Raw genomic sequence first — 21,836 nt, forward strand, 5'->3', positions numbered from 1 at the left:
TGATATGCTGCTAAGTGTTTCAGAACTGCCTGTCCAAAAATCATTTGCTGAGTTCTGAGGAAAAAAGAATGTTCCCCCATGGCTGGTCTGAAGTTACCAACCTGAGGTTACTGAATGAGGAGTATTCTCATGATTCAGCTTTCCTGAGCCTGGTGTGATTCAACTCCTTGTAAGGAAAATATACTACACTTTAGTTCAATTAAGATGGATTAAGTTAAGTGACTAGAATATGCCACTACCACTTAAAGATCGGGATGTGAAAAGCAGGGAGTAATAACGCAGTACAGAAGAGGTCTGCTTCCACCGAGGTGAAGTTAGAAGGTGGTAGACACTTTAATTTGGTGTAGGAGTTCAATTCCATGTGGCAGTTTCAATCACTGATGTCTTTCATCATCAGAACATCTATTTGTCATTAATTTCCTTGTGCAGTGCAAAGGATGGCATAAATTGTGTTGCAAATATGATATATCTATTAATGCTTTCTTCCTGTGTTACCTAATAATATCAAAAGCATATTGATAACCTCTTATACTTGCTGACCCTTTAAAACACCATCCTAGTAGTAATTGACTAATAGTTTGACAGAAGAATTTTAGAAGGCATTTGGCTTGCTAACAGAACAGGAAAAACTCAATAGCAAACACATTTACTCAACCTGGAGTATATGTGTAGACAAACTGAAATAATGGAATATGCCAGCCTGTTGTGAAGGCATTTCAGTTATGTAACATATCAGAAAAAATTAGCTAATTGGATATTTTGGAATTTTTTTCTTATTTTACTAATTAAGAAGACATAGCATTTATTTTCAGGGGTAGTAGTCATAATTAAATACAAACTGTGAGAATTTTCACAAATTTATTAGTTGAATCTAGAAAAAAAATTAAACCAGTAGAGCAGGTAGAGTATTTCTGATTCAGGTCAGAAAATTGCTATAAAAATAGTCAAATTTAGAGAGATAGGAAAAATAACTTTTTTTTCAGCAGCACAATAGAGCTTTTTTAAAAAAAAATTATTTTTGCTTGCTTTACATTTGAAACTTTTGATTTTGTTTTTTCAACTTTTGATTTTGTTTTTTCAACTTTGTTGAAGGCTCACAAATGGCAGAGGCATATTTATTACATTTTTTAAAATTCAGTAGGAATAATTATTTAAAATTTTTAATTGTACAATTATTTTAATTCAATATCAAATATCATGAAGAAATCTTGATTTTATTTAATTTTGATGTTATTACATTATAATGAATTAGGTTATTTCACCTTTTTTGTTTTAGAATGCTTTAAAGCAAAGGTTGGCAAACTCTACACAGTGGATTCTCCACCAGTTTCTTTTTTCTGTTTGATTTTTCATGATATAGTTTTGTAGGCTCAAGGATTTCCTCTCTCACCCACCTGTTTTTTGTTTAAAAAAAAAAAAAGTTCTACGGCACAATGCTGCTCATTCAGTTAGAATTATCTTTGTTTCTCATTAACATAGTATGTGTGAATAACTGTGATAGAGATTGTGTGTCCTGCAAGCCTGAACTGTTTATTCTCTGTGAAGAAGCTTGTTGGCACCTGCTTGTTGGCACTTTGTTCTGACAATCATTAGGATCTGTGAATTAGACTTAACTTATACTCCATGTGTTTGGGTGTAGTCACCTGATTTCCCTAACTACAAATTCCCACATAAGTCTTACAAAGTTGACTTTTCTTTTAGGAAACACATGAAAAGCTGGAGAGTTGCAAATTCAACGAACAGGATGACGTTTTCTTTTTAGAAAAACAATTAGAAAAAGAGAAATCTGAACATTTTGAACAAAATGCATTGGTAAGACTTTTTGTATTTAATGACAATATTATAATATGCTAATGGGGTTTCAAAATGTAATGTTATTGGCCAAAGTATAACATGTACTATACAAAAAGGTAAGGAATATAGAGGTCAAAAAATGGAGAGCACCATTTTCCAGATCCTCTGTTTTCCCTTCCTTAGATGCCATATGTGAAGTAGGGTTTTTTTTTTTTTTTGCATATTTTCTTACAGAACTTTCTACATTCACTACTGATGTAGGCCATATAAATCATTTATGTTGAATGATCACATACACACTGTATAGTTTTTATTCATTAAAAATTTTGATTAGGACATTGTAAATATGAGCAGTTAAAATCACGATGTGTGTAAGGTGTAATGTACATTATGTACCTTAAGTGTTGTGAAGTATCAAAGTTGAGATGTGGCATCTTGAAAATTGGAGGGGTTTAGTAAATACTTCTCTACTAACTGATACTTTCTTTCCAGGCAAAACAAAGCATCCAGACCCTGGATGATGAAAGAAAACTCCTCCAATCACAAATTGCTGCAGTAAGTTGAATTTGTCTGACACTTGTAGGTCTGTTGCTTTTGCAAATAAATTAAATTTGGTTGTTGCTTTTATTATTCAGGAATACTATTTGATGTTAGGGTTTCAGAGGTAGATGATCTTCAGTTTACATACACACACAAGGCACTTGATGAAAGTTTATTGTAACACTATACACATATTTGAAAAGCTGTTGCTATATACTGAGACCTGTTGAAGATGCTTGGTGTTTAACATATTAAGGCAGAAAAACTCTCATAAAGTTAGTTTTTAGTGGATGAGATACAGAATACATGGTTCACAAAATTTGCTATGCAATACATGGACATTGATAACAGGTTATGTCATTTGTCCAAGGTCACGTGGCAAATTGGTGGCAGAACTATACTCTGATTCTAGGTTTTTTCTTCCTGCTATGCTGGGCTGCCTCTGTTGGCATGTTGCTGCCTTTGTTGGCATGTTGTTTCCATGCTTTAGGATGCTTTAGCTGTTGTCCACGTGGATATTCTAGGGAGTCCATGAAGATGATCTGTTGTGTTATGTTAATTGTTACTGACTTAATATGTTTTATACTTAGGCTAAAAGAACCACCGAGAGCTTTCAAACACGTTTGGATTTATTTAAGGTATTGATTGAAAATTTGCAGCTTCACGAAAGCTTGAAACAGGTTTGTACTCAATAGAGACTCTAGCTTTCAGCTATGTCATTAGAAGCACTTTGGGCATACTTGTGACCAACAACATATTAAGACCTAGAGTAGATATTTTTTCTTGTTATTATCAGAGTAGGACACTTTCTTTGCCCACTTGCAAGTGTATATTTTAGGGAGGGGTACACGAGTGTATATTCTTCTGCTACTCTTTCCTGGGAGTGAAAGTAAACCAGCTTATTTTATACCTTGGCAATCACAGCAGATAGCAGTTACATCCAAATCTTATCTGAGGTTTAATGGCACACATGATTCTGGAGGTAGATAAAATGAGGACTTTATATTTATCCTTTTCTTCCCCATTTATATAGGTAAGATACACTCATTCACATGTATTTCTTTTCCCAGTAACTTGATAGTTTTTCAGTGGGAAACTTTACATATGATCAATAATTGCATTATAGTTCTGTAAGTGCTATATCTGGGTCTTGTAATAGGATTACATTTTCTGTCTCACCCAACATTTTCTTTATCATAATTATTTTGTTTCCTATATACCTATTCATAATTTATCAATACACTGTTTTCAAGAGATGTAAATCTTATAAAATGTGTTTATTTGAGAGGTGGAGATAGAGAAAGTTCTTATCTTCTTGGTTACTCCCCAAATAGTTGTAATTTTAGGCTGAGCCAGGCCAACACTCAGAACTGGGAGCTCACTCTTGGTCTGCCATGTAGGCAGCAGGGATCCACCTTCACAAACCATCACCTACTGACTCTTCAGGGTCGTATTTATTGGAAAGAGGAAACTGGGTGGACTGAGACTTGAGCCGCTTCATTATCAGAGATACTGGATATGGATGTCGAGTGGTGCCTTGTTACATGAGAGGCTCAATCCAATTCTTCTTCTTCTTCTTCTTCTTCTTCTTCTTCTCCTCCTCCTCATCCTTCCTCCCTTCTCCCCCTCCCCCTCCTCCCTCCTCCCCCTCCTTCCTCTCTCCCCCTTCCTCCTCCCTCCTCCCCCCTTCCCCTTACCCCCTCCTCCTCCCTCCTCCCTTCTCCTTCTTTCTTCCTTTTTTTTTTTTTTTTTTTCTGTGATGCTCTTGCTGGCTTTTTTTTTTTTTTGCCTTCAGACTATTTAATTTTTGCGGAGTGCTACCAAATTAATCTGCCTTTAGGTCTTCCCATTTTTATGTCAGCTTCTGAGGTCTACTGAGTTTATTACTATTTTTCTGTCACTTTCCACGTTTTGTTTTTACAGTCATCTTTGATGCATTTCCTATTAAGTGGAGCTGCCAGGATTAGAACCAGCGCCCGTATGGGTTCCAGGCGCATTCAAAACAAGAACTTTAACTTCTAGGATATCACACCATGCCATTTAATTTCAGTTTTTTAGGGCTTACTTTTATTTGAAAGGCATGTTTACAAGAGAGACATGTAGTGTTATAGAGAAAGAGAGACCTTCTGCTCTCTGGTTGACTCCCCAAATGTCTGCAATAGCTGGAGCTTCTTCTGGGTCTCCTGTATGGATTCAAGGGCCCAAGAATTTAAGCCATCCCAGACTGCTTTCCCAGGATATAAGCAGGGAGCTAGATCAGAAGTGGAGCCACCAGTACTTGGTTGGATACCCCCAGAGGATGCAGATCTTTCAAGCGGAGGCCTGACTGGCTGTGCCACAGCACGGGCCCCAGTATTCATTTTATTTTGCCTGTTAGGCATCATCTGATTCTTTTGTAATTTTACAGAAAAGGATTTTTGGAGGTGTGATTGTGTAGGATATTCTCCAATAAAGGGCCAGTTTGACAAGAAAATTTATTTGATGGTAAAGTTATGAAGTGTAAGTAGATGTTTCTTTCATATGTATATGGAAAATTTCTTTCATGAATTTATACCTTTTTTTACTTATCTACATAGTCTCTTTTTTCAGCCTAAGTATGTTACTTTTAAATAAAGGGTTTTCTTTCTAGGACAGGCAAAGTAACAGAATGGCAGAGGGATAGAGGGAGATGGAGAGAGATGTGTTTCCAACCATTTTATAGAAAAAAATTCATACTATTGAAAACTTGCATTGATTTTAAAGAATTTTTAGTGACAAACTTATCCCTAGTCATTTTACATGAACTTTATAAAGTATCTGTGTTTTTGTCTCAGAAAATTTTTGATTTTATATACATATGTAAATGAGTTAAAGAATACTTAAGCCTATTATTTTATACTACCCCAATTTGAAAATTCTTTGCAATAGGAGTCATCTTTCCTGTCTTTTTGATGTCTGTTATTGACATACCAGCCTTGTAAATGCATCTGTTTACAAACATGTATGATGAATTGCATTTTTTGTTGCGATTTCAGCTTGTTGGAGAAGCTAAAATACCGAAACAAGAGCTGAATGGACTTAAAGAGAAAATGACATTTATTTGCACTACAATGCTGACAGACCAACCTATCAATGACAATGAAAATCAAATTGAGGTAAATGACTCTACTGATGTGTGTGACTGAGTTGGGTAGAATTGTGTCTTAACTTAGAAACTTAAAAACTTTGTTTCCAAACAAAATAAACTGAAGCAAATCATTGCAATGGCAAATTATGAATTAAATTGCTAGGCTGGAATCTTGACAATATTCTTACTATCATATAGCTTGCCCTCTGCACCCACAATTTCCACAGCTATAGATTCAACAAACTGTGCATCAGATCTATTTGAAAAAAAAATGTATTGTGTCTGACAGATTCTTCTTCTTGTGCTTATTCTCTAAATATATAATGCTATCACTGTTTCCATAACAGAGTTACTAAGTATCATTAGCAGAATAGAACTGAGTTAAAATGTAGGCATTTATGGACTGTTTGTGAATAATGCACTATTGTGCATAAGAGACTTGAACATATGTGGATTTTTGCATTTGTGAGTTAGAAGGCTTGTCCTTGAACCCTTCCTTTTGTGGATGCCATGTGAGAAATGTGTTGTTTAACTTTTTCTCTAAGCTCAAAGATTGACAGACCTTGAAATACATGTTAAACAGAACAATCCTAGCACTGTGTGCAAAGCTGTAGACCTTTTCGTTTGGTGCCTCAAACTCTTAAAAGTGTGAGGCAACTGAAGGATGGAAATTGTAGAGCAGAATAGATTTAAGTGGGGCTTTCCAGAGAAATATACGACACAGTCATGTGATATTTTTGTTACAGTGCTAGAAAATTTTTCTGCAATCCAAGAAAAAACAACCCAATGCTGGGAAACGTCTCATGTTCTAATTTGAATACTTCTTAAGAATGTATTTTATCTCAGTTGAACTCCTCACTTATGTTTTCTTTTTAATACATTAAAATTTGTAATCTTTATATCACAGATTGGTCATTATATAAAATATATACTTTATGTTAATGATCACTTTTATTTGTAGCAGATAATCATCTCATACAACATTTTGCCATTTTAAAATATGGATTTAGCAAGAATGAACTATTGTAAGATGTTTCATTAAGAATCACTAGTTTTGGTTTTATCTTATAGAGCTTAATAGCCACAACAGCCTTGCCTGGACCTTGTTGTAGCCAGCAGCCAGGAACTCCATCTGAATGTCCAATCAAGGTGGCAGGGATGCTTCTACTTGCACCACCTGTTGGTGCGGCGTTTAGGGGTGAATATGGTCATGGAGGAGAACTAAGAAGAAGTTGGAATCAGGAGATGTAGTGAGGATGGGAACCCAGGCATTCAGATGAAAATATGGGCATCTCAATGGGCTTCTTAACTATTGTGCCAAATACCTACTCTAGGTAGATTTATTTAAAAAGTGTAATTGTACGTCCACAAGAAATACATTTGGGCTGGTATTGTGGTACTGTAGGTGAAGCTACCACATACATGAGCATCTCATAGCTCCTTGGTGCAGTGTACTTGGAAAGGCAACAGAAAGATGGCCCAATTACTTGGACCTCTGCCACCCATGTGGGAGACCCAGATGGAGGTCCTGGCTCCTGGCTTCAGAATGTTGTGATAATTTGAGTAGCAAACCCGTAAATGGAAGAGTGCTTGTCTTCTCCTCTCTGTTGACTTTGAAATAAAGAAGTAAATCAATCTTAAGAGAAAAGAAATAATAAATGCACTAGTGTAAGTTATTACCTTCTGTCTTTTTTTTTTTAAATCTCTGAACACTTTCTAAAGATGGAAAATTGCTCTGCCATCCTTGGAGAAGATATTGCCGATGATGACAGTGTGGAACAAGACATGAAGAGTGACTCGGAAAACGGTACTCCCTTAGGTATTAAGTCAGGATTCATCTTTTGATAAAATGATGGCTATTTCTTTTGGTTGTTCGCCTGCAGTCCTTGTTTTTGATACACTGTGCTTTGGCATGTCTGCAACACAGTGTCATTGTCTCCCTTTACATTTACCTTCAGCTGGAACACCTTCAACCAATCCCTTCAACTCCTTAGAGAGACTTGTAGTCTCCTTCCCTACTGTTTCCTCACAGCTGATACATGTCTTCCTTACAGCAGTTTTAAAAAATGAATACCATAATCATTTCAGTGCTTGTTTTTCTCCCTATTGTAGGCTAAACAAATGGGTAGGTGACATGCTCAAAATATGAGTGCTACATAAAACACTAATTCATAGCTCAAGATTTTTATTAAGTTAAATAGTTACACTACTTTGGATCATCACAGTAGTTTTTACCATTACCCATTGCAGTCGACCTGCCAAATGTTGGGTTAGCTGAAGCCATTCACTGTGTTTTCAAACCAGTTCTGATGACTTTGGTTTTTTCTTCAAGTGACATCTAGGGGCTGGCATTGTGGCACAGTGTTTTAAGGTGCCACCTGCAATGCTGGCATCAATATGAATACTTGTTTGAGTCCAGCCTGCCATACTTCCTTTCCAGCTTCCTGCTAAAGTAGCTAGAAAGACAGTGGGAAATGGAAGATGAAAGCACCTGTGTCCCTGCTGCCCACAAGGGAGACCTGGAGAGAGCTCTGCGTTCCTGGATGCTGTTTGTCCCAGCCCTGGCTGTGGATGTGTTAGGGATGTGAAGCAGCAGAAGAAAGTTTGGTCTCTGTCTCTGGTTCTCCTTTACTCTCCCTCACTCTCTCTAACTCGGCCATTCAAAGAAATACATCTTAGAAAATATTTTATTTTGAAATTGTTAGAGATTTACAGGAAATTTAAAAGTAATATAGACAGATCTCATGTTCCTTACAACAAGTTTCCTTCCTTGATGGTTCTTCCAAATGTTATGCTTTTTCCCCCCTGAACTACAGCTCAAGTAATAAATACATTCATGAAGAAAGATGTGATTTTTTAAATTGTGAAGGATTTCTATATTTATTCATTTACTGAAAATGAACAATGACAGACAAGAGATGGGTGTTGAGAGATCTTTTATTACTGATTGAGTCCCCAAATGCCCATATCAGCTGGGGTTGGACCAGATGGAAGACCAGGAATTGATCCAGGTCTCCTAAGTGGTTGGCCAGAACCCAAGAATTTGAGCTTTGATCTGTTGACTCCCTGGTACATTAATAGGAAACTGGACTGGAAGTGGAAGGTGTACTTAAAATGGTGTGTGTGTGTGTGTGTGATACAGCGATATTATGGCAAGAGAAAATTGCTTCTCATAGTAGGCTTATTTAGTAAGGGGAATATTGCATGATTTTAGGCTTGAAACTGACTTGTTCTGAATCTCACATTTATTATGTCCTTTTTTTCCTGTAAGTATACAGCTTATAAAAAAACTGAATTTATGGGTGAGACAAATTAAGAGGTTAACAAAAAAACTAAATATAAAGCGATATTTATAACATTTCTTTTATAGTCAGTTTTAAGTTTGAAGTTTTAAGTTGGGTTTTAAAAAGCATCTCATTTAAAAATTTTTAAATCACAGAATTTATATTAGTAAAGTATTGAAGGAAATATTTGAATGTCAATAATGATCATTTTTGAATAGAGAAGCATGGGCAGTTTATAATCTAATCTGTATTTTCAAACTTCTACACTAAATGAGCATTATCTCTAATAATGAAACACTGTTTTATAAATAATTCTCGGGCCTGGTGCGGTGGCCTAGTCCTCACCTTGAACGCACCTGCATCCCATATGGGTTCCGGTTCTAATCTTGGCAGCTCCACTTCCCCTCCAGCTCCCAACTTGTGGCCTGGGAAAACAGCCAAGGTTGGTCTAAAGCCTTGGGATCCTGCACCCGCGTGGGAGACCTGGAGGAAGTTCCTGGCTTCTGGGTTCATATTGGCTCAGCTCTGGCCATTGTGGTCACTTGGGGAGTAAATCATTGGACAGAAGATATTCCTCTCTGTCTCTCCTCCTCTCTGTATAAATGGCTTTGCAATAAAAATAAATAAATCTTTTTTTTAAAAAAAGAAAATACTCAACATCAATTTAATAAATAATTGTTTTTAGCAGTGGAATAAGTAGCTTAACTTTTAAAATGGGTTGCAAAAGTTTTTTAAAAGTACAGATATACATAGTTTTGTGTGTATTCAATCATTTATTTTTAAGATATTTACTTAAAAATTCCTTGCATTTTCATTTAAATAAGTAGTGAGTATTTTAGGATAGTTATATACTCAATACATGTAATTACTAAAATTTTTGACTTATTAAAACGATTTTGTATTTTTTCTTTTCATTAAGTTTGTGGTAGTGATTTAGTTTGTGGTAGTGATTCATGCCACATTTTGGAAAATATATCTTTCCTTCATTCTATCATTAAATAACACACTGATTTTGAAGCACTCAGATTATTTAGAATTGTTAGTTTTCATTTTTATAGATTACTGTAGGTGAATTAGCAGTTGAAGGTAGGTTAAAGTTTATACTTTTCTCTCAGGCATAGTTTGGTTTAAGTCTAGAGGACATCTGAGTATTTATTAGCCAAAAGGTCTAAATTCCTTGTATGATTTATAACACATATTATGTTTAAGCCTAAAAGTTATTGCTGAATGGAAATATAATACTATTGAGAGGCAAATTCTTTACTAGATAAAATGGATATTACTGATTGTTATGGAAATAGTTTAAGGAACTATTAAAAAATGCTTTTAAAAGCCTTTTTTAATGCATTTTAGCTTCTAGGTTGAATAATAGATGCTAAATTCAATAGGGTTTTTTGAGGATTTTATACGAAAATATGAAACAATATTTAAAATAGTAGATCTAGATCTTTTAACTGTTGAAAAGCATTAGATGGTCTATTGTTGGAGCCATTTTAATTTTGTTAATTTTGTCATTAACTTATTAATTTGGTAACTTTTGCCCTCAGATGTTAGTGTGTAACTTAAAATATTCCTTCTGTCATGACCTAAAATTTTCTTTAGAACATATTGAAATTCATCTGACTGAACAAATACCTTTGAAGTCAGAAGAGACACAATTTGGAAGTGAAATTGGGACACATCCGCAGGAAGTCCCAGTGATGACTGAAGTGTATCAAGGAAATGACATGATGCCATGCAGGTAATAAAAATCATTGCCAACTCCATTGGATGACAAGTAAAATAGCCTTTGAAAGCAGAGTCATATATTGTATGTTCAAATTTCTGTGATTACTGAATATTCTTAATTTATGATTAGATTTGCTCATTCATTTTTTAGGGTGGAATACTGTTCACCCATTGGAAAGGCTGATATTCTACCATCTGCAAGAAAGTGGTCCCAAACCATCTACCATTATGCTCACTGAAAAAAAGCCAGTACCAAAGGGAACATGTGTTTTCTCTGATATAAAGAAACTTTCATGCAACATAGAAGTTAAATAGATATATAGGTAAACATGTGTATACATACATTCCCTCTCATGAACTGTGGAATGGAGAGTAGCATAGTGGGAAGTGAAGATCCACTGCACAATGTGTCTCTACTCCTGAATAAAAGAACTCTCAATGAAAGCAGTTAAACATACCTTGATAATAGGATGCTGGACTTTCTACCATTGTCTATACCTACAATGTGTGATACATTTAAATTGCAGAATGTTGGATGTGTGATTGTTGCTGAAGGGCCATACTGTTGTAATAACATGGGGGAAAATGGTGGGGAGGGGGACTGGGTAGTGGGAGGGTGGAAAGCATGTGCCTACGGAACCATAAAAATAAAACACACACACGTGTGTGTGTGTGTGTGTATACACACACATGCACATATATATATAATAAATTTTAAAAATATTATTTGACCTTAAGATAGTATCTTTAAGAGAGAAACTGGGGCAGATAACAGAAAGAAAGTGTTGAAAGTACTATTGGAAGTTTTGAAATAGTTCATAAAACCTTGTGTAATTTCCAGGAATTGGCTATTCAGTATGTGATTGCCTTAAATTAAATAATATTTGAGACTACGTCAAGGAATCTGAGCATGTCTGGTTTCAGTATTCTTTATACACATCTCCAATGTATGGAGTATCTCATTTAGAAAATTTTAAGTGTCAGTTAAATTTTAAATTCCTTATACACAACTCCAATATATGGTAAACTGATTCCTGTACCCTGTGCAAATTGTTCCTATGGAAGTATTCCTTGTCTTATTAACTAAGAGGAGTTAATTTGCCTAATTGATCAGGGTGACTTCCTAAGCCATTGCTGGCTTCTGTTTTGTTATATCCTGTATTGATAGGTATTTTATGGCTTTATTTAAAATACTGGAAAGGAACTTCTTAGGAAGGAAGAATTATTTTTGGCTAATATGCTGTAGGTATAGCGTCCAAATTAAGTGGATTGATATTTCTTACTACTGTATTGGAAATATTACTAGTAAATTACTAGCACTTTTCCAAATTTATTGTTGGAGAGACTGAAAGGCTAGAACCTGATAGATAAGTGTGCTGCTTTAAATATTTGAAGTAAGATACGACCATGTATTGGTCATATCAAAAGGGTTTCTTTTGCATTGATACTCTAATAGGCCCTCTCAAAATCAAGAAGAGGGTACATAGATCTGTTGTCTCATTGGAACAGGTGTCAATTAATGACCATCTGCAGGCTATGGAGTCTTCAAAAACACTCTTTTCTCCCATATCCATATTCATTATGAGTTGTTTCCTAATGAGGTGATTTCATTTTTTATACTCGCATGATGCCTCATATATAGTATCTCTTTCTAACCAGTATTTGCTATAGTGTGTAGGATGTAATACATTTATGAATCTCCCACAGGATTTCTTCCATAGTTAAGTCACTAAAATTCAATCCAGATGGATAGTGTAGTATCAAAGAATCACTACCTGTGAGCCCTGCCTGTGGATCAAATCACAGTCATGCATTGCACACTGTTGTTTGGGTCAGACAGTATATATGTGGGTGGTCCCTAAAGTTTAAATTACCTGGTGACATGATACCTATGTCCAATTTAGTGTATTTTCACTGTTCTGTAGGCACAGAGATTCCCGCTTCATACCTCATTCTGAACTACTGTATTATAACAATAGTATCCTATAGCAACAATCACAAGTCTATGATTCTTCTATTTAAGTTTATCTTGGCTTTGTAGGTATAGACAATGCTAGAAAATCTCATATGCTATTGTCAAAGTATATTTAACAGTTTCATTGTGAGTTCTTTTAGGGAGAAGAGGTGCATATTGGAAAGTATCTTCAATGATAAATATATGTATGTATATGTTAGCTTAGATATTGATCTGGTATTTTGCGTGAAGGTTGACATATCAGAGTGAATATTTGATGTTTGTCCTTTATGGATTGACTTATTTCACTGAGAATAATGGTCTCTAGCTGGGACCATTTTGCAGCAAATGGTAGAATTTGATTTCATTTCGGTGTCTATTATTCCATGTAGTAGATCTGCTACAGTTTCTTTATCCATCTTTTGAAAGGCATCTGGGTTGTTTCCATGCCTTCACTTGTATGGATCATGCTGCTATAAATATAGGGTTGCAGGTCACTTTTTCATATGCAGATTTCACATTATTTGGATTTTTTTCAGTATTGGACTAGCTGGACAATATGGTAGATTCACTTTCAGTTGTCCTAATACTCTCCATACTGACTGACAAAGTGGTGGCACCAGGTTGCATTCCCACCAACGGTGAAACAGGGTACCATTCTTCCCACATCCATGCCAGCACATGTTGTGAATAGATTGACAAATATAGACCATTCTCACTGGTATTTGCTGGAATGGTAATGTGGTTTTTATTGGCATTTCCTGAATAAATAGGGAGCATAACCCTTGGAGCCTGTGCCACACTGGGGACCCTAGGATGGCATTGGAGGGCCATTCCCTATCCCCAGGTGCTGAAGCGGTTGAGAGTCTGGGTGTTGCTCCCCTCCCATTCCCTGTTTTCCAAGACACAGAAAGTAGAAAAAATTTGAAACGATGGTCTCATCTACTTTCCCCTAATCCAGGACGCTTCCCACCCTAATCGACTGTGTAAACAAAATAAAAAATAAAATGTATATAAAGAAAAAAAAATGTATCTGCATTTATCATGATACAAGACCTGACTTAGTTTCTTGCATTCATATATATTGTGTAATGGGTTGTAGTATTTTTGTAGTGCTGTTTCAGTCTTTAAGCAAGATCATTACATGTAAGGCCTAAGGATAGATTCTGATACAATCTCAGGGCTTCAAAAGCCACTTATCATTGCAAGAAGTATGCACACTAATAAAAATATTACTGATGATACTACTAACATAATTAACTTTGGGTACAGTATGATTTTGTTACTTTCTGATCAGACCCAGAAGCCAACTCAAGATTTAAAAGTGATATAAAATGATTCATTTTCTTATCTGAAAATCAGCATTAGAGAGAGGGCGAGGGACCTTGCATCTGCTGGTTGAAACTTCACATACCTGCAGCAGCCAGCGCTGTGCCTGGCTGAGGAGCTGCATGAGGGATTCCCACATCATTAACCACCAATCTAAAATGACTTAAACATGGTTTATTGTGACTTACTCCTGTGTAACAAATATAATGTTGCTTTATATGGGAAGTCTGGATAAATGTTATGTATTCTCATAATTTCATTTTTGCACCTTTTAAATTAATTTCTATGTGAAATTCCTACACAAAACTTTGGCATCTGTTGTGATAGCAGTGGTATTTTAGATGGTTTGCATTAAAATTTGAGTTTATAATGTTAAATGCTATGTTTATATAGCAGTTTTATGCTGTGTTTGTAATGATAAGAATGGAAATACTTTTGGGAATCACCAATTTTGATATAGTTAAGCAATAAAATTCAATAAAATTGTTTTATGATGCGTATTAAGGGAAATGTGTAATATTTTTGCTTAAGGAAATTGCTGGTAGAAGAAAATTGCCAACTAAAGAAAGAAGATCATATTTTCAAAGTGGCTGATAATCTTAACTGTGAGACAGCAGCAGTCAACAGTTACCGGTATTAAATGCTTTTTCTTTTGTGAGTTGGAGAGTAGCTAAAAGCTCACTACCAGAAAAATCAGAGAAAATGCACAGTTAACATTATTTGGATAGGTATATGAAATTTTTAAAAATTTATTCAATTTTCTTGGAAAGGCAGATTTACAGAGAGGAGATACAAGGAGTAAAGATCTTTCATCGGCTGGTTCACTCAAGTAGCTGCAATAGCCGGAGCTGAGCTGATCCAAAACCAGGAGCTTTCTGAGTCTTCCACATGGTTGTAGGGGCCCAAGACTTTGAGCCACCCTTCTTTTCCAGGCCATAGGTAGAGAGCTGGATGGGAAGTGGAGCAGCTGAATAGGAACTGCTGCCCATATAGGATCCCTATGATTTGCAAGGTGAAGATTTAGCCTTCACACTAGGCTGTTTAAAAGTCTCTTTTCATTTATTTATTTTATTTGAAAGTTAGAGGTACAGAAAGACAGATAAAAGTTAGATTGGCTTGGCCGCATGACCAGAAATAGAGCTCCTGTAATCTGAATGAGTGGCCTATATGAGATTATGAGATTATGGTGCCTCAGAGGGAGACTTATCCCATTATGCCACGGAGTCAGCTTTGTTTACAAGATTTTAAGTCCAGCTTTAACCTTGGATCCTTCTTCAGTTGACCCAAGGAACTAATGTAAAAGCTATAGACAAAAGGCAAGATTCAGCTGTATGTGATTAGTTGTGCATCACGCAAAAAGCAAAGTTGGATTTTATCTGAAAGATTTAGCTTGATAGTCTTTTTTAATTGATTCATGTATTTGAAAGGCAGTGAACAGAAATGAGGAGAAACATGGAGCAAGGGACAATTAGAGAAAGGATGAATGAATGAGTCTTTTACCTGCTGACTCATTCTCAATGACCACAGCTGTGGGTGGGACAGTCTGAAACAAGGAGCCAGAAGCTTCCTGAGGGTCTCCTACATGGGCCCAAACACGTAAACCATCTTTCTCTACGCTCCCAGGCACGTTGGCAGGGAGCTTGATAATGTGGGGCAGGTGGAACTTAAATGAGTGCTCATGCGAGATGTGGGTGATGCAGGAGCATAGCAGCCTTTGATCACCTTGTCACAGTGCTGTCCCCATCATTTTAATCTTGCAAAGGTAATGAATAACATTTGTCAAATAGAGGACATTAATTTTCTATGATCACATGAAGATTTCAGATGTCCAAATAAGCCTCCCTTGATCAGACTTAAAGCAGATATACACACAATCTAAATCTTGGGATGACCTTTGTTTCAGGAGTGCCTAAATACTAGAATATTAACATCAGATCATGTTTTTTTTTTGAGAACGTGATAATTCCTCATGTTTATTTCTCAATATATATAGTTTTGGGAGTTTTTTGCTAAGAATAGAAAACTCTTGATGTAAATAATGTTTTATGAGTGCCCTGGGTATTGTGCTTACACATTAATGTAAAAATAATTTTTCTTCATAGATGGAGAGTCAAAGTCCTTGAACAAGAATTGGAAAGAACAATTGATTATTTTCAATTTCAGGTATGTGTGTGTGCATGCACATGTGTGTCCCATTCATTATTACCAGGTACAGGTGTGTGTGTGTTCATGTGTGTACCATTCATTATTACCAGGTACAGGTGTGTGTGTCTGTGTTTGCATACATGGATGTATGTACCATTCTTTATTATCAGGTACAGGTGTGTGTGTGTGTGTGTGTGTGTGTGTGTGTGTGTGCATGTGTGTCCCATTCATTATTACCAGGTACAGGTGTGTGTGTGTGCATGTGTGTACCATTCATTATTACCAGGTACAGGTGTGTGTGTTGCTGTGTGCGTACATGGATGTGTGTACCATTCTTTTGTACCATTCATTATAAACAGGTACAGTGTGTGTGTGTGCACATGTGCATGTGTGTATCATTCTTTATTACCAGCTGCAGGTGTGTGTGTGTGTTTCTGTGTACCATTCATTATTACCAGGTCTACATATGTGTGCATACATGCATGCATGTACCACTCTTTACTATCAGGTACAGGAGTATGTGTATGTGTGTGCACATGTGCATGCATGCACCATTCTTTATTACCAAGTACAGGTATGTGTGTGCACACACAGGCATGCATGTGTCATTCATTATAATCATGTTTAGGTATTGTGTACATGTGTGCAAGCACAAATGAACTGCTCCATCAGTTGTACACTTTTGTTTAGAATGTCACATGTGGCTAAGACATTTCAGCAGTTTCAGGATTTCAAAGAGCTTGACACAAGAATTCTTAGGTATCATGTCCCCTGCTTTGTTGTAAAAGTACATTAGATTTCACAAATGAAAATTATTGACCAAAGAACCTAAAGTGGAAGTGTACTAATTATATTTTAATTGTCTTCACATATACCTATAATGCGTGATGTGTACATGAAAATTTGCATCAATATTGTTGTTACTGATGTTAGTGATATTTGGAATAGTTTTGACTTGAGTTATTTCCTAAGCAAATGATAGGTATGTTTTTATACAAGAAAAGCATACATTTAAAATATTCTGTTTTTTAGATTATTTATTTGAAGAAAAATGCAAATGACAATTGGGTAAGTATCAAATTCCCATAAAACTTTTTACCTTTTATAAATCAAGTTATGATTTTACTTCTAGAAGATAATACTGAGCAACTAAAATGAAGAAAATAAATTACTATGTAAAAGAATCACTTTATTCTAATTGCACCAAAAGTGGAATTACCCTTCTTGTGAGAATTAACACATTGACCAATCCATACAGTCTAGTTTTAGCACGTTGCTATTTCGAAAGGAACCTATACTGTCCGCAAGGGTCAGAAGGATGTGATGTGCATATACAAAGATCATGGTCACAGATTCACATTTTTGGGGCATTGGATTACCCCTTTTTATTTATGAAGAAACAAAGTTCTCTGAATCATTTTAATCGTTTGTAAACAATGGGGTAGATAAAGCGCTAAGTTAACTAAGCCCCTTCTAGTTCTAAAATTCAGAGTTCTTTAAATATTTATTGAGTTACTACATATTAAGAAGTGGATGATTGTGAACACTGGTCTGTGCTGCAGAGGAACTGCATGAGGTTATGAGGTGTCTTTCGGGGAGTCCCTGACACAGGTGGAGGAGGCTACTTTTGCGCCTTTTAATGTTCTAGGCACTGTACTTGAAAATAGTGTGAAATAACGTCCATTAAGTCCACTTAATAACTGTGAAGTAGATTTTATTATTAGATTTTATAGATGAGACAACAGCCCAAGGTCACATGACTAGGAAGTGAAAAGTAGAGATTGCAATCCTGATCTTTCAAAGCCTAAGTCTTGTGCATTTTCTGTCACTTTGCATTGAATTTATTATTTAGTAAGTTTGACTTTAAGTTAAAAGATACAGAAAGTGTGCATCTAGATTTCAATGAAGCAGTATTTGTCACATCCACTACAAATAGCATATACTTACTGAAAGTTCAGATCAGGGCAGTTATTTGACCTAGCATTTTGGATGCCAGTTAGAATGCCTGCATCACATACAGGGTATTTCTCTTGAACTGTTCCTTCAATTTCCTTACTTCCATCTTTGCCCTGGCCCAGTTCCAGCTCATGTTGGATTTGGGAAGTGAAGCAGAGTATAAGGAGTTTATTCCATCGATCTGCCTCCTCACATAAATAAATATGGCAACCCAAATTCAGATGATGTACAAAGCATGCATTTACACACATTTTGAAAATATTTCTAAGATTTGTTTACTTATTTGAATGATAGAGGGGGATGCAGAGAAAGACATTGAGCATTCTTCCATCGGCTCGGCTGGTTAACTGTCCAAAATGGCCACAAAATTTGGATCTGATTGTATCCAGGATCTAGGAACTCCCCATGCAATCTCCTATGTGGTTGCAATGAGCCATCATTCCTTGCCTCTAGATCACATTGGCAGGAAGCTCTGAATGAAACTTAGAGTAGCTGTGACTTGAACCAAGTTCTCTGATATGGATGTTGTCTCTAGTCCTGTGGTGCCATGAGGATTACTAAAAGCTCATATGACCATTTCACAAAAAGTGGAGTACATTATATCCTATCTTTGTAGCCTTATTTGTTAATGTGTTACAGGTGTATTTTTGCCTTTCTAAAACCGTTTTTATATCATTTTATGCTAAAATTTCATAGGCCCTGAGATTTCCCTTACCCCTTTCCCAAGTTCCCTTCCCCTACTGAGTTCCCCTATATTATTACTATAACACGTAATGCATAAACAGCCATATGTCCATCATTGTAGGCATGGACCATGGCAAGGAACCCAACTTTGTAGCCTTATTTCTTAATGTGTTACAGGTATTTTTTAAACAAATACTTCATAATTTATTTTAACAAGTCATGTTCAATTAATCTGTTTTTCATTCTTTCCCTTGTAATTTCAAATAATTTTGGTTCCACATACCAATAGTTCAGTAGTTTATTTTAGTAATTATCTTTGGCATAATTTCTTAGTAAAAATTTGTTATATCATCACATGTAGGAATAATATTCACACATGTATTTTTATATGATGGCAAGGTTTACAAATAAGTGATTCATTTTGTAAATATTTATGTGGTTTATTTGTCCAAGCTGTTTCTACTATGCAGTTCACTTTTTAATAAATATGAGTAATTACTTTTATTTTTTAAAAATGCAGACTAACTTCTTTTTATTTGTAATAAATTATAAATTAAGTGACTTTAACTATACTTATGTGACAAGCCTAGTGAATCATATGGTTTTCCCAGTCCAAAGCTTCACAAAATGATTGTGCAAATGATGTGGAGATCTCTCAGAATGAGGTTAACCTTCCACATGAATGGTTGTGATTATTACATGTTGTTTATTCACTTGGTTGTGCAAGCTTTGTTCTCTGTAACATTTGATTGTATCTTTACCTCGTACTGAATAAAATGGGATATGATTTATGCAGCGCCATGAACTTACTGGAAGTACAACATGCATTGATAATTTCATCTATTTTTAAAATAGCATTTAACCACATGCTGCAAAACTGCTTTAGACCTTTATGGTTTCACAGAATCATAGTGAATTTTCTGTAGCGATGATCGCGTTGAGGCAAATATACAAAGCTGCCATGTGAATGATTCTGAGTCTCTGTTGCCATTGCCTGAAGCTTGCATCCTCCCACATTGCCCTTAGCATATTACTTGACTAATCAAACAGTCCTCCATCTCACATCAGAGAGCAGCATTCATTGGCAAGTGCACAAGTCATCTCCAGTTTTAGGCCCATGTCATCTGCTTACCTGAAATATTTCCTTTTCCAAAAGATCCTTCAACTCAAAATGTTTTATCTGCATTTCATTTCAGGGGATGCATACATTGACAGCGATATTTGTATGCTGTAGGATGTTCATGCTCATTTTCATCTAACATTTGTCTGCATGTTTCTCCATCTTTTGTTATTTTTCAGTGGGCAGCTCGGTTTGCCGAGAGAGAACTCCATGACTTAAAGAAAGAATATGTTTGTAAAAGGAAAAGGTAAGTTTCTTAATGGTAACACTTAACAACTTTTAGCTCTTTTATTGTTACTTTCTTAATTAGATAATATTATAGGCTAAATAATGAAATTTCAGTGATTCCAGCATTTTTTCATTGTATTTACAATTTTTTAAATGCTTAGATTACCTGACATATAAGTTGAAAGAAACTAGATTACCTGACATAAGTTGAAAGAAACTTCATTGATTTTTATGTATACTTTTATGTTTTTCAGTATTTAATATGGACTCAGCTAGTCATTTATTCTAGGATTACTAAGTGAGAAACATGCTTAAATCTCCAGACTGAACAAGTATCTTTGCAGTGAAAAAGGCAAAAATTCAGAAGCTTCAGGAAAAACTTAAATAATAAATGTATAAAGAAAGTGAAACAAAATGTCATCAGTGACAAAGAGTATAGGACAAGCTGCACTGGATGGCAAGAAAACTAGACTCCAAAGCCTAAGTGTATATTTCATATTCTGTTTCTGTGATTACTAGACATTCACAATTCATGATTCATTTATAAAATATTATTTGATCTTAAACACTTTCCTCAAGAAAGTATTGAAAGTAATATTTAACATTTTAATCTATTACACAAAGGCTTGTGTAATCATTTTCATGTGAATACTTACTGTCGGATCACCTTAAATTAGATCACAATTGATGCTATCTGACTGGGTCAGGGGATTCAGTTCCATTTAATTTTGCACGCATCCATCTCTAATATGTATAAAGCTGACACCTCTCTTTTGTGCTAATTGCTCCTGCTCAGGTATTCTGTGTCATAGTTAAATATTCATTTGTCTAGTTTGTCAGGGTGACTCCTCAAGCTATACTTGACTTCAGTTTTTCTATCCTATATTAATAAGCTCTTTATGACATTTTAAATGCTAGAGAGGAACTTCTTATTAAGGAAGATTTCTTTTGCCTAAAGGGATGGAAGTACACTGCTCAAAATTGAGTGGCCTCATGGGTTCTGGCTTGGTGAGGGTGGAGAACAGTGTAGAGAGCATTTATCATGGAGTGGGTCAGGAATCAGAGAGAGACTGGAAACATACTCTGCTTCTATAACTCTCTCTCTCTAGAGATCTGCCTTCTCTTGGCAACCATTCAGGGACCTATAACCTCTCTTTAGGTGCAACTAGCTTCTAGATGATATGATTTGATCCTGCCTCCACCATCAATGAGCTATTGTTAATCATTAGCCTTTCTACTTTGAAAATAGAAGATTGAATTCAGGGAGGCAAATAATAACATTTTTACTCATTTTATAAATGTATTTTGACCATTTTTATGGTCTCTGCCCTCTTTTTATGTGTTTATTTGGAGATTCCCAGTGCTGCTCTCCTTCCTCTCTCCTCATTCTACCCTAAACCATTTTCTAGTATATTAATACAATAGTATTACTCTTTAGCAACAGCCATGAGTGCATCATTTGTTGTTGAAGTGTATCATGGGGTTGTAGGTATAACTAATGATACAGAATCTAGTATGAGACTGTCACAGTGTACTTGACAGCCTTACTTGGAGTCCTCCTTTCAGTTGGGAGTAGAGATGCAAACCAAAACATATCTTACATTACTGGTGTGCCATCCTCGATTTTCAAATTCATCTATTGGAATATATGTCTATACTTTTTACCCATAATTCTATTCTTTTTGTGTTTTTTTAAAAATTATTTATTATTTTTAATTCATTAATTACATTGTATTATGTGACACAGTTTCATAGGTACTTGGGTTCTCCCCACCCCTCCCCAAACCCTCGCACCATGGTGGATTCCTCCACCTTGTTGCATAACCACAGCTCAAGTTCAGTTGAGATTCCCCCATTGCATGCGTATACCAAACATAGAGTCCAGCATCTTATTGTCCAATATATTATTTATTTTGGGGGAAACTACATCCAAAAAGTAGATGCACCACATTCTTTTTGTTTTGTATA

At 35.6% G+C, this 21,836-nt stretch overlaps 1 protein-coding gene and 1 long non-coding RNA gene across 2 annotated transcripts in view; both read left to right on the top strand.

The window, feature by feature from the left end:
- Positions 1–21,836, top strand: part of LOC131482770 (cTAGE family member 9-like) — a 565,689-nt gene that overhangs the window by 493,350 nt on the left and 50,503 nt on the right. The window lies entirely within an intron of this gene.
- Positions 15,833–19,890, top strand: LOC131482783 (uncharacterized). The gene is made up of 3 exons (XR_009247276.1): positions 15,833–15,898; positions 16,913–16,948; positions 19,820–19,890. It is a non-coding gene; the product is annotated as an uncharacterized LOC131482783 (long non-coding RNA).

This window comes from Ochotona princeps, chromosome 20, assembly GCF_030435755.1.
Source record: "Ochotona princeps isolate mOchPri1 chromosome 20, mOchPri1.hap1, whole genome shotgun sequence".
In the NCBI taxonomy this organism is placed as follows: Eukaryota; Metazoa; Chordata; class Mammalia; order Lagomorpha; family Ochotonidae; genus Ochotona; species Ochotona princeps.